The following is a 16079-nucleotide window of genomic DNA, read 5'->3' as shown; positions in this document are numbered from 1 at the left end:
TCAGGGGTACCTTTACCTTTTCATGAGTACATGGCAGAGACATTTGCATTGGAACTTCCTGATTCCCAGCTGCATCAAACAACTGGGGAAGCTCAGTCGGTAGAGCATGAGACTCTTAATGTCAGGGTCATGGGTTTGACCCCCACATTAGGTAAAGTATTCCTGCATTGCAGGGGGTTGGACTAGATGACCCTCATGGTCCCTTCCAACTCTAAAGTTCTATGACTCTATGTGATGGTGCCAGCATTAAGAACCTGGGCTTGTCCTTGAGGCTAGAGAAACAGATGGAGTATGCATGCGTACTCAACTGCCTAATGGCATCCATGTCACCCAGGAGATCGCAGCCACAGAGATAAGTAAACAAGAGTCATTCTGTTATCTGGAGAGGTCACTTCCTGGTTTGCATAGAGAAGCCATTTTCAGCGGAGGCCAGCAATGGAAGTGCTAGGGAGAGGACAGGCTGGTGAGGCCCCCTAGATTTAGAGGCCTGATTTGCTCTGCCCTTGCATGAAGTCTTGGGTTTACAATTTTGGGAGAGGGGAGACTGCGGCACTGGGGAGAGGGCAGGCTAGTGAGGTCCCCTAGACTTAGAGGACCAAGTTGCCCTGCCCTCACATGAAGTCTTGGGTTTGCAATTTTGGGAGAGGGGAGACTGCCCGCTATGGGCGGGCTAGCGAGGCCCCATAGATTTAGAGGCCCTAGGCTTCAGCCTACTTAGCCTATACATAAATCCGGCACTGACCGAAGGGCATCACAACTATGACATAGTGAATTGAGCAGAACAGAAGGTGAGAGGTGGAAGGGCTTCACACAGTGCGACATTGAAATTTGAAATACCAAAGTCAGTCCCTTATATATGTCTTTGTGTGAACAGGTTCTCGGGGAAGTAGGCTGTCATCAGAGTAAACTTAACAAGAAGCCGAGGGTCGGAGTCTGTCAGGCGGCAGAGGATCCAACCCCCACGGCAGGTTGCCAGGAACGGATAAGACAAGGAAAAGTTCTTACCAACTGCTTTTTATTCAATATTCACAGAGAGGGGCTTGGAAATGCAGCCTTAGAAGAATGGTGATGCCCCGAGTGAGTCTCCACCCCTCTCTCCCTTCATGCTTCATCACTGCAGGTGCTGAGAAGTGCCCTCTACCTCTGAGCTCTTCGCTCTCCTACTTTCAATGCTCACCAGGTTCTGGGAGGTGGGGTCTGGAATGCTTTCTAAAGACACTGTGTCCATCAGCTGTCGCCCCTCTGGTGCTTCTTCTTCCTCCTCTCCCATTATTTCCCAGCTTTCCCCCTCATCTGCCTCTGAGCTGTGATCTCCCTCAAACTCCTGTTGTAATTCTGAACTGTCTTCTTCTTCTCTGGAAGGGTCAGGCTGGGGAGGCGGTCTCCACCATTCCTCCTCTGCCCAGTCCCTGACAGAGACTATGGAGGGCAAGATGGGTAGGCATCTTTAGAATGCCCAAGCCAGGCTGGGGCCAGTGCCAAGAGACCTGTGCCAGAGGGCAGGCCAATGCAAAAGCATCTCTATTTAAAAAGATCAGTGAGGGCTCTGCAGAACTTCCACCAGTCAGAGCATAGAATTCTGGGCTAGCAGGAAAAGCACTGTGGTCTTGTATAATTTCCCTAATGAATGCTAGTGCTGCTGAGATCTAGGCACCATGCAGAGGTGGTGGATGAGTGAGCAAATCCATCTCAGAAAGTCCAAGTTTAAGGCTCCCTGCTGCGTAACACAAGTTGGATCAGACACTGCAGTTGACATAAGCGTAGCAATGTGTTCTGTAAACTTACTTTGGAAAAGCTCCCCGGTGCTTTCAGCGACTGGCTGAAGCACAGGTCAATTTGACCTGTACAAAGGCTCACTTGGTATTAAAGACAAATGCTCAACAGTAAGAGACTTGATAAAAGAGGAGCTTCTCATCTGTAGTGCTAACTGCAGGAAAATCTCAATAATCTCTGTAAGTTATGTCATCAAAGTGAAATGGGAAGGTGTGTGTGCAAAAACACTTCATGGAGAGTACAAGGTATAAGATTAGGATATATATTTAATAGACCCACTACTCCTTTGCATTTGACTAAGAAAACCACGAATCTACATGAAAATGTTCATTGCCCAGCATGTAGAGATAGGGGATAAATTGCATTTTCCAAAACAATTTGCAAACTGAAACACAGGCTGCCCTTTGAATTTTGCACTTTTTCGAAATTTGCAATGTAGTTCTCCAACCAAGTAGTACATACAAAAACGCATATATTCACGGAAATGAAATGCAACAAATGCATTGTGTTAGGGAGCATTGTTTTTGTCAAAAAATGTATATTAGGAAAAAATGCAAAGGAACTTTTGCCTGTTAGGATAAATTCACACTACAATGCTGGTGAAATTTCATGATGACTTTAAAAAAGAAAAAAGAAAAAAACTGATGTGGAAATATGTAGAACAGAATTTAAGATTGGGGAAATGAGAAATGGAGAGAGAGAGAGAAATGGTCAGATTAGCCTAAAGGGTAAACTTGTGGGGAAGGAGAACTGGGAGTTTTAAAAGCATCATGGGAATGGTTTGGCCAAGACTGAGGCAGTAGAGGCTGGGCCTTCCCATGACACAACATAGAGCAAAACGACTGAGGTTACCATTGCCCAATAACAGTGTATCATTTGTTGGCTTCACCCCAGCTACAAGAGTTCCTGCAAATCAGCCCACACAGCTCTGCCTGAGTGTCACATGCCTGCCGCCATGTCAGCCGTCTGGTGTAGAACGGCTATGGAATGCCTCCGGGTGCCTGACAGAAGCCCCCTCACATTCTTGGACTCCGCTGTGTGTCCCCCTCAGCCCAGGAATGCAGCTAACAAGTTGCGTGTGGGAAAATGGACTCAGCAAAGACCTTGAATGTGTCAGCTCCCAGTTGAGTAAACAAGGGGTTTTTTCTGGCAGGAATTCGGCCTTACCCATCGGAGACCTTGAGCGAAGGGTTGGAAAGAGGTCCCCCGGCACAAAGTCGAACAAGCCTCATTCCCTCCCTCCTCCCCTGCCTGCTCTCCGCGGTGGTCACTGGCCGGCGAGTCATCCTGTCAAGACCATAAATGTCGGGTGGCAGAAATCCTCTCTGCTCCGAACGGTCGTTGACCAAGCTCGGGACATTCCAGTAAAACCTTCTTTAAAAGGCATGAAAGAAATAGACTTTGTAAACAGATTTTCCCACAAACTGGGTTAAGGCTTAGGCGAGGACTCGAATACTGGAATGAGAGATTGTCTCACCCTTCTGAGCAGACAAGAGTCTAACCATAGGAAAATTGAAAGCTGTCGTAGGCCGAGTCAGACTATTGATGTATCTACCTCAGTAGATGCTCTGCCCCTTCACCCCAAATGTTTGCTGCTGCTACCCAGTGGCAGGTGAAAGACTGTCTGCATATGCCCAGAAACACCACTGTCTTAAATATTACATCTCTTGTGCTAATGTTGGAGCTCTGTCAATTGGGGCGGGGGGTTGATTGAAGTCCTGGTGAGTTCTAGTTCTGGAGAGATCGTGTGCATTTTCACCAAATGTTTATAATCAGTGCATGAACTTCATTTCCTGCTATCCCTTCCACCTCTAGCTCTTATCTAACCTCTTAGCCCAGGAGCCACACCCTGGTCTTCTAGGGTTGCTTCTTATGCCTATTTTCTGAGCTCTATAAGAAGTCAATCCTGACCTCTATACAGGCTCTCACTGTCTTGCAAAGGAGTCTGTTCTCTCCCCTTCCACATCATACTGGCCAGTTAAGAGAAAAGGATGCTGTCTGGTTTGCAAAGGGTGATGGCATTGTGCAAGGCATCAATAACTATTCTTCCTTTCACCCTTCCATACACTTGGAGACTTGAGGGGGGGGGTTGAGACCCAATGCCAGCAGGCTGGCCACTTGCCCGCTTCCCTATCGCTGAGCACCAGGCATTGACTCCAGCAGAATGAGCCATTGTTCCGCAGCCTCCAGGCCTTTTCCTGTCCTCGCAAGAGCTGGGACACAAACAAAGGCAAAGCCAGACAGCTCAGGGCGGAGACCAGGCTTGCTCCCCTCCGCACCACACCCTGCCCCCAGCACCCACGCAAAAAAACCCCAGATGGATTATGGACAGTCACTTTGGGGCAGAAAAGCGCCTATTTTTAGCTGCCCGACTTCTCCGCTTCCGCAGGCCAAAAATACATGAGCGGCGTGGAGAGGCAAAGCACTTAAGATAAAGTAGCTCTCCAAAATTCTCCGGCCCTCGGTCTCTCTTGTCGTCCTCTTGCTTGTGCTCTTCACATCTGCCCTCCTCTGCCACGTTCATTCTCCATGCTTGTTTATTTTTGACACGCAGCTAAAAGAGATGATGCTTCTCCTGTACTGTACAGGAATATGCAATCTTCTGCTTAAATCTAAACCTGGGATGAAAGTGTCAGTCGTCGATCCAGCCATCATACGAGCCCCTCACTCACTCTGGCTGCCAAACCACTACATATGTAACTCTGGGCGGGGAAAGACATGCTTAAATGCCTTCATTAATGAATTTTATAAAAAATATAATAAAAAGGATAATTGGTAGGCAGGCTGAGTAACTGTTCTTGTGGCAGTGGTTGCTTTCTTTATAGAAGCAAACCACGTTTTTTAAAATTCCACATCAGATATATTGGGCAGAGCAGTGCCAGATATATGTATAGGCTGAAGCCTAAAAAAGGCAAAGGGGCCCCTGACCATCAGGTCCAGTCGTGTCTGACTCTGGGGTTGCGGCGCTCATCTCACTCTATAGGCTGAGGGAGCCGACCTTTGTCCACAGACAGCTTCTGGGTCATGTGGCCAGCATGACAAAGCTGCTTCTGGCGAACCAGAGCAGCGCACGGAAACGCCGTTTACCTTCCCGCTGTAGCGATACCTATTTATCTACTTGCACTTTGATGTGCTTTTGAACTGCTAGGTGGGCAGGAGCTGGGACCGAGCAACGGGAGTTCACCCTGTTGCAGGGATTCGAACCACCGACCTTCTGATCAGCAAGCCCTAGACTCTGTGGTTTAACCCACAGTGCCACCTGGGTCCCTTTAGGCTGAAGCCTAGGGCCTCTAAATCTGGGGGGCCTCGCTAGGCCTCCCGCTCTCACCCGCTCTCTCCCTTGTGTAATGGTTTCTTCGGCAGTATACATGTGATAGGAGATTCCTCAGAGCAGCAGTCCAGGTCCAAGTGACCCACATTGCTATTTTATATCCCAAAGCATATGAATGCAGGGAGATTCCATTGTTAAGTAGTAGACAGTGATGTCAACTTTCCCTTTTTTTGCGGGAAATTCCCTTATTCAGCGCCCTTACTTTCATATCTGGGAGTTGACAGCACAATAGGATTTTCCTTATCTTCAAATCTTGGGGTTGACAACTATGGTAGTAGAGCGCATGTTATGCATAGAGAAGCACAAACTTGGAAAGTTTTTTTTTTTTAAGGGAACTAGATCTAGTTCAAGTTCAAAATGGAACTAATTCCAGTTCACTGTTGTACCTTAAGGAACAAATCTTTTCATGTTCAGTTCACAGTTCAGTTCAAGTTCCTCCAAATAATCCTTGGCAACTCCCCCCCCCCCCCCGGCATTAAGAATGTTACAAGCTGCTAAACTGAACCACAGAAATATACTGGGGAAGACTAAGAAAATATCCAAACATACACACACAGTGGAATGGGAATTGTTTTATTTCTTTCCCCCAAGAACTATGATCTTCAAGTTTAAAGGCCCAAAGAGTCAGAACGGTAAAAAGCACATGGAACAGAATGAACTTAAAGATGAACTAGAAATCATTCAGAGTTTTACCCCCAGATGAACTTAATTCACATTCGGTCCACTTGGTAATTATGAGAAATGCTTTCACATGCAGTTCAGATATTTTTTTAACTACAGGTGGCGACCATTTAGCACGGGGCTCAATTTGCAGAGGTTGGATGGCCATGTGCCATGTATTATCTAGTTGAGATCCCTGTATTGCAGGGGGTTGGACTAGATGACCCTCTGGATCCCTTCCAATTCTACAATTTTATGATCAGCCTATGCCAGCTTGGAAAAAGGCCAGGGATAACTGGAGCTGCAGTCCAACAATATCTGTAATGTAAATCATGGGTGTGGAGACACAGATTTTGATGCTATAATGCTACACAGAAACACCATGTTCTTAAAACATCGAGTTTGGCCTTTAATTTGTTAAGTTGCATCATGAGCCATGTTGAGTCACTGCAGCATGAGTCACATTGAGGCTCACATGAATCTTGGTCAAGTCGCTAGCTGTCAGCCTGTCCAACTTTGCAAGGTTGTTGTGAAACTAAACCCCTGCTCTGAACATCTAAATGAACTCCTTGGAGGAAAGGTGAGTCACAAATGTGATAAGGAACAGGAAGAGGTGTTGTCCCATCTCTCTTCATTTGATGAAACTGTTTTACCCTAGGATTATCTCAGAAGGAAGGGAAGAGTTAAAGAGGAGGGGAGGGAGAGAATAAATTGCAGTCAGATCACCGTAAAACAGAGGAACTAAAAGTGAGTCTGAACAGCTGGAAGGGCGATAGAAATGTCAGTGGAATTTCAGACACTTGGGATAGGATCCCACCTACTTTCCCCCCAAATCCCCTTTAATTCTCTAGATCGTTTTCATAGGCCCTTGGAGGGCTGGCATTTCAAGTATCTGCTTCCCCTCTTGCAGGAGACTCGATGGTAGCAGTGGATAAAATATAAGCCGATAGGCACTTTGGGGTCCATTTGTTCTCACTTCTCCATGCTTTATGTTCAACAAGCTGAAGTGTGTTTGTGTTTGTGACTTCTGTAAAGTGTAATCTGAACAGCTGCATTGAAAATCTATGCTGAGAGCTGGGGAAAAATAGAGGCAGAGGAAGACAGAGAGAGGGAAAGAAGGAATGGTTAAATATTAGAAAGCAGGGGCAGGACAGCAAACTTATATAAAAAAACGCTTTATTTAAAATACAGTCATATCTCTTGTTGCGATCCACTCTTCTTACGGACTTTTAGCTTACGAACGTGGCAAACCCGGAAGTGTTTACTTCTGGGTTTGCCGCCCGCGCATGCCCAGAAACAACCTTCGCGCATGCGCAGAAGCAACCAGCACACTTCACACACGCAGAAGCGCTCAATCACGTCACGCACATGCGCAGAAGAGGCGCTCTAGTTGCGGACTTTTCGGGTGCGAACGGCACCCTGAAACGGATTAAGTCTGCAACTAGAGGTACCACTGTAAACAAATACAGCTCAGTTCGCTAAAGTGTGGTGCTGATAAGGCCAAGGCTGCAGGTTTGATCCCCACATGGGACATCTGCATATCCCTGCATTGCAGGGGGTGGACTAGATCAGGGGTCGGCAAAGCTTATCAGGCATGGGCTGGATCACTCCCACGGAGATCCTCCGTAGGCCGGACTGGTGCAGCACAACGCCGGAAATCACTTCTGCACATGCCCAGATGCAGAAAATCGCTTCTGCGCAGAGAATTGCTTTTGCAATTTTCAGCGCTGTGGACATGTGCAGATGCAATTTCTGGCATCTAGGCATGCGCAGAAGCGATTTCCGGAGCCACGGAAGAGAGTCCCCACGCTGCGCCGGTTTATCGCAGCGCACGCGGACTCGCTGAGCGGGCGGCTCAGTTTGGGGGTGGCTCATGGGCTGGTGAGGCCCCCTAGATTTAGAGGCCCAAGTTGCCCTGCTGTCACATGAAGTCTTGGGTTTGCAATTTTGGGAGAGGGGAGACTGCCTGCTGGGGAGAGGGCTGGCTGGTGAGGCCCCCTAGATTTAGAGGCCCTAGGCTTCATCCTACTTAAGCCTATACATAATCCGGCACTGCCTGCAACTGAGCATTGCTCCCAGTTAATGAGGAAACATGAGCCAGGAGTGGACTCTGGGCAGAAACAGGATACTTGTTTCACCTGTGCAAGACTAGACACCCTCCCACCCACCACCTCAACCCTCAGCATCATTCCTCTCCCCCCGCCACACTCAATCAACTCTTCCTCCTCTTAGTGCGGTTTTTATGCATAATAAAAAGGCCGTTTAAAACCTTTCCAATGGCCAATAGAGCTTCATCAAACAGGAGCAATTTGCTCAGGAGTTATTATTATTGCGAACTTGCGTTAGTTGCTTTTCCGACAAAGTAACTCAAGGTGACATACATTGAAAGCAATTAAAACCAGCGATACAAACTTAAAAACACAGCGACACAAATTAAGGGCTGAAAACTCAGCCGTGGCTTAGCTGCAGGGCTACAGTTACTGCCCAACTAAAAGAGGCCACAATGGCGCCCTTCATGTTAGGACCCAAACACCCAGAAATGAGAAACGCCGTTACCTAAAACGGCATGAAAATGGCACCAGGCCATCATTGAAAAGGACTGTTCTCATGTTGCCACCCTCCAAACCACCCGTGGAACGGGCACTCGAAGAAGGGCCTCAGATGGTGGCCGCAGGGCATGAGTGGGTTCATTGGGGGAGGGGAGAGACAGTCCTTGAGGTACCTTTATGTGCCTAAATGCCACATTTTCTTATAGGCAGCATGTGAATACTTCAAATGTCCAAAAGGGGCATCCTAGGGGCATCCCACATTTCATTATGCTGTAGGGCAGAGATGGGGAACCTGCAGCCTTCTTGGTGTTTTTGGAACACAGTTCCCACCACCCCTGGCCATTAGCCATGCTAGCTCAGTGTGATGGGGGCCTGACTCCAACAACATCAGGAGAGCCACAGGTCCCCCACCCCTGTACAAGCCTAAACAGCACAATCCTATGCATGTTCACTCAGAAGTGAGTCCTTCTGAAAGGAGCGCCATTTGGGAGCCACACGTAAGCCATGCCATGACTGAAGAAAGCTGGGATTAAAATGTCAGAAAACATTAATAAATAAGTATTAAGTATGTTTAGGATTAGTGGGAGGCGGGTGGCGCTGTGGGTTAAACCACAGAGCCTAGGGCTTGCCGATCAGAAGATCGGCGGTTCGAATCCCCGCAACGGGGTGAGCTCCCGTTGCTCAGTCCCAGCTCCTGCCCACCTAGCAGTTTGAAAGCACATCAAAAGTGCAAGTAGCTAAATAGGGACCGCTCCAGCAGGAAGGTAAACGGCGCTTCAGTGCGCTGCTCTGGTTTGCCAGAAGTGGCTTAGTCATGCTGGCCACATGACCTGGAAGCTGTACGCCGGCTCCCTCGGCCAATAGAGCGAGATGAGCGCCGCAACCCCAGAGCCGGTCACGACTGGACTTAATGGTCAGGGGTCCCTTTACCTTTACCTTTTATGTTTAGGATTGCAATTTAAACACACTTGCCTGGATCTTACTTTTGAGTAAACATGTGTAGGATTGCCTTGCCAGTCCCTCTTTTCTATTTCTTTTGCTATTTTAATGTGACATCTCCCATACTACGGAGCCTTTCTGGAAGCTGGATTTGCATTTATATTTATTTCTCTCTATTTATTTCCCAGATTTATGACCCCTCCTTATGGCTCAGCTGGGGCCCTCGATGCAGTTTACAACAAGCACTTCTATTCAAAACGTAACATAAGAATTACAAACGCAAACACTTAAACATCTCTTGTGCCAAAACACATTACTGATATTGCCAAAAGCAACGTTCCCTCCCCCTCCCCCCACCTCCCGAATTATGGGGCCTGTACTTTCTTAAGAGCCCTGGGAATTATAGCTCTGTGAGAAGTAAACTGCAGTTCCCAGGATTCTTTGAGTGAAGGGTTATAAATGTAGGGTTTTGTGGATAGGATTATTCGTGCTTTCCTGTATGGTGAATAGAGTACTGTGTGTATGTGTTGAAATTAGCCTACAGTTGAAAGGTAAAATGTACGTGTATTCCAGACTCCCCAAGTGTCCCTATTTTACAGGGACATCCTTGAATTAGAAAAGCCAACCCGGTTTCTGATTTGAACCCGGAATGTCCCGCTTTTCCTTAGGACATCCCTATTTTCATTGGAGAAATGTTGGAGGGTGTGGAGATATCCGACCCCCAAGCCACCTGAAGGCAACCTCGTAAAGGGAATGGCTTTTGAAAAAACGTTTAATGTTTTATTATGTTTTTATATATGTTGGAAGGTGCCCGGAGTGGCTAGGGCAACCCAGTAAGATGTGTGGGGTATAAATAGTAAAATTATCATTATGGGATGGGACGTCACTATTTTCATCGGTAAAATGTTGGAGGGTATGGTGGTATGGTATTCCTCAGCCCCCTTCAGTCTGTGACTGCATCCATTACTGGCCCCTGGAAGACCAACCAGAAAAGAATGTGGCCCTGAGGAGGCTGAAAAAGTTTCCCCACCCATGACAATTATCATCATTATACAGTGGTACCTTGGTTCTCAAACTTAATCCATTCCGGAAGTCCGTTCAACTCCTGAAACCATTCGAAAACCAAGGCGTGGCTTGCAATTGGCTGAAGGAGCTTCCTGCAGCCAATCGGAAGCCATGGAAGACATTTGAATTCCAAAAAAAGTTCGAAAACCGAACACTTACTTCTGGGTTTTTGGTGATCAGGAGCTGATTTGTTCAACAACCACACCGTTCAAGAACCAAGTTACCACTGTATATTTATTGATGTATAGATTAACCACCCTTCACTCTAAAGCAGAGTGTCCTGGACCCCTGGCCTACCTGGCAGCAAGTCAATATATCTGGTCCCCAGTCCAGGGTCAAGCCACATGTCCAAAGTCCAATCCAAAGCACAGTCCTGCAGAGCTCCAGGAGCAAACAACCCAAGGCCCATCAACCTGGGCAGTTAAGCAGACATAGCACCTCAGCTCTGCTTCCCTTTTGTACCCTGCATGCTGACTGCAGTATCTGAGCCGACCCTCACCTGTTCCAAGCCTCCTCCAGCTGAGGAATCACATGCCTTTTGCCTGCCTCAGCCTCTAGACCAGGTATCCCCAAACTGCGGCCCTCCAGATGTTTTGGCCTACAACTCCCATGATCCCTAGCTAACAGGACCTGTGGTCAGGGATGATGGGAATTGTAGTCCAAAACATCTGGAGGGCCGAAGTTTGGGGATGCCTGCTCTAGACCTAGAGCATCCCCCTGCTACTCCCTACGCCCCAGAGCCCGCCATGTTCATGGAGACAGGAGCCCCCCTGGCTCTCGTGATGGGTCCTGCCGCTCTGGTTCCTGTGCATTGACCCCCATCCCCTCGCCACCCTCTGCCACCCAGTGAGTTCTTCTTACACCAACCTCTCCTTCCCCACCCCCAGCTTGCCCGGTGTGTCCTTGTCCTGGCTACACCCCTTGCTGGAATCCTCTTCCTCCTTTCCCCTCTCCATTGTCCTGCCAGTTCATGACATCAACCCTTTCCCTGCCACCCCTTGTGCCCTTGGCAATCGCCAGCTCTCCATCTTTCTTTGTGCGTGTGCACCCCCGGGCCTGGGCCCTTGGTGGGGGCCAACCTAGGTACACCCCTGCCCTACAGTCCCAGGGCAGGTTACAGCATTAATTTAAAACAGCTTCCTGTTTGCTCAGTCATTTTTGATTTTGGAGGATGCTTGGAATTTTGTCCTATTCTGTTACTAATTCCCCCCCCCCCCGCCAAGTTTTGGTATTTGCCTCTTATCTCCTAGTTTTCTGCTGCTATGTTTATTTATTACTTTTAAAATGCATTTATATGTTGCACGAATTAGTTTTGTTCACATTTTTGTACAGACGCTGAAGAAATATTGCAAGCAAGACAAACAATCTTTCTGGCCTGTGCAGTTATACTTTTCCCCTCTCCTCCATAATCTGGGCTCAAGGAAGATGCAAAGTTTCACGCACCATCCATTTGAACAGAAAAACAATGTCCTGCAGTGTCTCCACGCAGTCTTCCCCAAACCTGTAGCCTACAACTATTTTGCCCAACAAGTCTGATGGGAGCTGTAGGCTAGAACAACCGGTGGAGTTCAGGCTGGGGATGCCTGACCTAACAGAGGAGTGATAAGAGTAACCTTGCTCCCTTTGTGACTTCTCTGCCCCAGTGTTGGCAGCGCAGTGGCCTGATCCATGGTGGTCCACTATTTAAGCATGCCTAAATAGGAAACCTTCATATTTAAGAAGATAAGGATGGAATCACAACCCCGGGTGGTCTGACTGCAGGACCACAAGGGAGCGTTCCATCCATTTTATTGGAAAAGTTAGCGAGTCTTTGCTGCCCTGGAGTACAGAGATGCTGAGAGCTAGTGGGGGGAGAAAAAGGGGGTGGGGGGGATGGAAAGGGCTTGCAGCCCCTTCCAGCTGAGAGTCTTGTGACTGCACCCCCACCAGACCCCAATCTGGAAGAGATTTGTTCTGCATTCCCAAGCAGGGATGATTACAGCTTCTTTGGAATCAACTCCCCCCCACCCCACGACAATGAGAGAGTTTGGGGGCGGGGAGGATATCCCATGATCTTCCAGCGAAGGGGTGGACATACTCATCTGGCTAAAGTTAAAACTTCTGCTGAGCAATGCCAGCTGGGGCAAAAAAGACAGAGTGAAATAACGTTCTGTGACAGGGGGTGGGTTGTATGGCACCCTCAAGGTACTACCCTGGATGAATGGGTGGCTGGCTGGGTTCAGAAGCCAGAGGGAATGGACAGCTGCTTTTAGCCAGGACTTGCTCAAACATCACGCCCTGGTGCACCCAGATCTGTAGGTTTGGCAGAAAGCCCCACCCCATCCGCCAAGGCCGAAAGAATGCAGCACTCCTGCACGTTAATAATAAATTGGTCTAGCAAGTCTGGCCTCAGAAGCCCCGCTGTGGGGTAAGTAATTGTTAACCCTGTTTCACAGGAATCCGAACCCTCCAACGTTTGACAGATGCCACATCAAGCAAGGGCGAAAAGAAGCATGCTTTATCGAGCATGGAAAACCACCTTTTAAATGCTGCTGTTGCCGATAGTCTGAAACACCAGCCATGTATCTGGTAAGTTATTGTAGAAATGTTGAATTTAAGAAACGAAGGCTGAAAGTGAGTTCACTGGGGGCATTGCTGGGTGGTGAAGTGGGGGTAGCTGAGCCTCTGGCCTTTTGTGTCGAGCCCTGAATTTCCGCTCCTGCCTCGCTTTTAGAAACCTTTACCATTTTGCTTAAAGGGCAGGGGAAGCTGGTGGCAGTGAACAGTGAGTGCTGGGGGTGAGACCCCCAGCTATCCATCTTCTCAATTTGCCCAGAGGGACATATACGTGTACATTATAAGATGCAAATGTTATGTCAATTTGTACCAGGAGCATGTGCTCCAAACCCTTTAAGTGCCAAGCAATGCCCCTGGGGCTCATGGTATCAACTGGCCTGACAATATAGGATAGAGGTAAAAGGTAAAGGTACCCCTGACCATTAGGTCCAGTCGCGGACGACTCTGGGGTTGCGGCGCTCATCTCGTTCTATAGGCTGAGGGAGCCGGCGTTTGTCCAGAGACAGCTTCTGGGTCATGTGGCCAGCATGACTAAGCCGCTTCTGACGAACCAGAGCAATACACGGAAACGCTGTTTACCTTCCCGCTGTAGCGGTTCCTATTTATCTACTTGCAGTTTGATGTGCTTTCGAACTGCTAGGTTGGCAGGAGCTGGGACCAAGCAATGGGAGCTCACCCCGTCACAGGGATTTGAACCACCAACCTTCTGATCGGCAAGCCCTAGGCTCTGTGGTTTAGACCACAGCACCACCTGCATCCCTTAGGATAGAGGTAAGAGTGCTGAATTACATTTCCAGAACTGTAAAGATGTAAGAGATGGAGGGCTAAACCCCTGCACAGTCATGATGCTCGCTGGGTAGCTCTGAGGATGCAGGTGGCAGTGCCCAGATCCAGCTGTCATTTTAGACAATAATCACACAAAACATTTGATGAGGATAAGCATCGCATCAAGAAGATGCATCCAGCCAGTTGAAGAGGGATTTGACAAGTGTCAATCTATAATGGCAACACTCTTAGAAATTTCTTCATTAAGTTTTGGAAACAGATTGGTATAGAATTAGCGAGAAGTGTGGAAATATCTAAATTAATGGTTCTTATTAGCCTGGGTAGCACCGGATTAAAAACAAAAGAGGAATGTAAATGGGTAAAATTGATGGTAATTGCAGCTAGACAGGTTAGAGCAAGTAATTGGAAAAATGCAGAAGAGCTAGGGCTGAACAAATGGGGGGGGGGGGATTTAATAATATTATAATTTTAGAATACCTAACTGTGAAGATGCGTAAAATGAAAGGGTTTAAGGTCAATGAGAAAGAGGAGGATTGGTTTGAAAAGAATTATTTGGGTAGGTTTGAACAATTTGGGGTAATTAAAATGTTAAAAGTGAAATAAACCTTGTGGAATGTGGAGCTTAGTATATATAGAATTGTCCATATGGTTGATTTAAATATTTTTATTATTGTTGTTGTTTATGTATACCTAATGTATCGGCCGCCTGGGGGGTTTCACTGTTTGTGCTTCGTTGTTGGTGATTTAAATAAAATTTTTAAAATAAATAAATAAATAAATTTCTTCATTCACACAGATCTGCTGCCTCTATTGTACTTCAGGCTTCCTCAACTTCGGCCCTCCAGATGTTTTGAGACAACAACAACAACAACAACAATCACAATAATTTATTATTTATACTCCGCCCATCTGGCTGGGCCTCCCCAGCCACTCTGGGCGGCTTCCAACAGAAAAATAAAGCACAGTAATCTATTAAACATTAAAAGCCTCCCTGAACAGGGCTGCCTTCAGATGTCTTCTAAAAGTCTGGTAGTTGTTTTCCTCTTTGACATCTGTTGGGAGGGCGTTCCACAGGGCGGGCATCACCACCGAGAAGGCCCTCTGCCTGGTTCCCTGCAACTTGGCTTCTCACAACGAGGGAACCGCCAAAAGGGCCTCAGCGCTGGACCTCAGTGTCTGGGCAGAGCGATGGGGGTGGAGACGCTCCTTCAGGTATACTGGACCGAGGCCGTTTAGGGCTTTAAAGGTCAGCACCAACACTTTGAGCTGTGCTCAGAAACGTACTGGGAGCCAATGAAGGTCTTTCAAGACCAGTGTTATGTGGTCTCGGCGGCCACTCCCAGTCACCAGTCTAGCTGCCGCATTCTGGGTTAGTTGTAGTTTCCGGGTCACCTTCAATGGTAGCCCCACATAGAGCGCATTGCAGTAGTCCAAGCGAGAGCGAACTAGAGCATGCACCACTCTGGCGAGACAGTCTGCGGGCAGGTAGGGTCTCAGCCTGCGTACCAGATGGAGCTGATAAACAACTGTCCTGGACACAGACCCCCTGCAATGCAGGAATATTTTGCCCAACATGGGGCTCAAACCCACTGTCAGGGGATTGTTGCGGCTGCTCTCGAGTAAAGACACACCAGTCTGCTCTGTCTTTAAGAGCTTTATTGTGCATACTATTTACAGTGCAGAGACATAAGAAAACATGACTGCCTAGTCCGATTCAGAACCCGGCAATGGCGCTTATCTGTTTTTGCACCAGCATAATAGTCTGGTAACCCCAAAACGCCGCCCCCTTGCCCTATGTCGGGGTGCATGACCCAACGTGGGCGCCAGAAGGGGCTGCGTTCCTTCTCCCATCCTTTGGCTGGAGCGTTGCAGAGGCTCCGACACCTTGCTGCGCTGTCCTTCCTCCTCTGGCCAGCTGGGTCGGTGCCGAGGCTCTGATACGTCTTGGAGCCCCCTCTCCATTCCGCTCCATTCCTCATTCCCTCCTCCTGACCCGCTGCTTGCATTGTCACTGGGCGAAGTGCTGGTCAGGATGACTGGGGGAGGGTCCCTGTACTGAGTCCCCCAGACATCCACGACCCCAAGATTAAGATTGAGCTCTCCCAGCTGTTAGATCTTCCCAGTCAACCATGAGCCCAGTGGAGGGCAGCATCAGGGATGCCAAAGAATGTTTCCTGGGTCCTCAGGCCTGTGTTATCATCCTATCTGCCTGCATTCTGCATTTAAACAGCATGTCATTATGTAACTTTGAGGAAGTTAGTGCAGCACATACACGAATCCTCCCCCCCCTCCTTTAATCCCCACTTGTCTGAGAAATAATTATCTTGTTATAGCATTGATGATAGGGACTCTCAGGCTCAGAGGGGCCTACAAGCCACACCCCTCACTGTCCTGCCTCTGCACCCTCCTCTATCTTACCG

The 16079-nt window shown here is 48.1% G+C and overlaps 1 long non-coding RNA gene across 1 annotated transcript; it reads left to right on the top strand.

The window, feature by feature from the left end:
* The first annotated feature begins 12659 nt into the window (after positions 1-12659).
* On the top strand, positions 12660-14635 carry LOC132592733 (uncharacterized). The gene is made up of 3 exons (XR_009558243.1): positions 12660-12885; positions 13514-13644; positions 14456-14635. It is a non-coding gene; the product is annotated as an uncharacterized LOC132592733 (long non-coding RNA).
* The last annotated feature ends 1444 nt before the right edge of the window (positions 14636-16079 follow it).

The sequence above is a fragment of the Zootoca vivipara genome, chromosome 10 (genome assembly GCF_963506605.1).
Source record: "Zootoca vivipara chromosome 10, rZooViv1.1, whole genome shotgun sequence".
Lineage (NCBI taxonomy): Eukaryota > Metazoa > Chordata > Lepidosauria > Squamata > Lacertidae > Zootoca > Zootoca vivipara.
The sequence above is the reverse complement of the archived record's forward strand: the minus strand, read 5'-3'. Positions and strand labels throughout refer to the sequence as shown.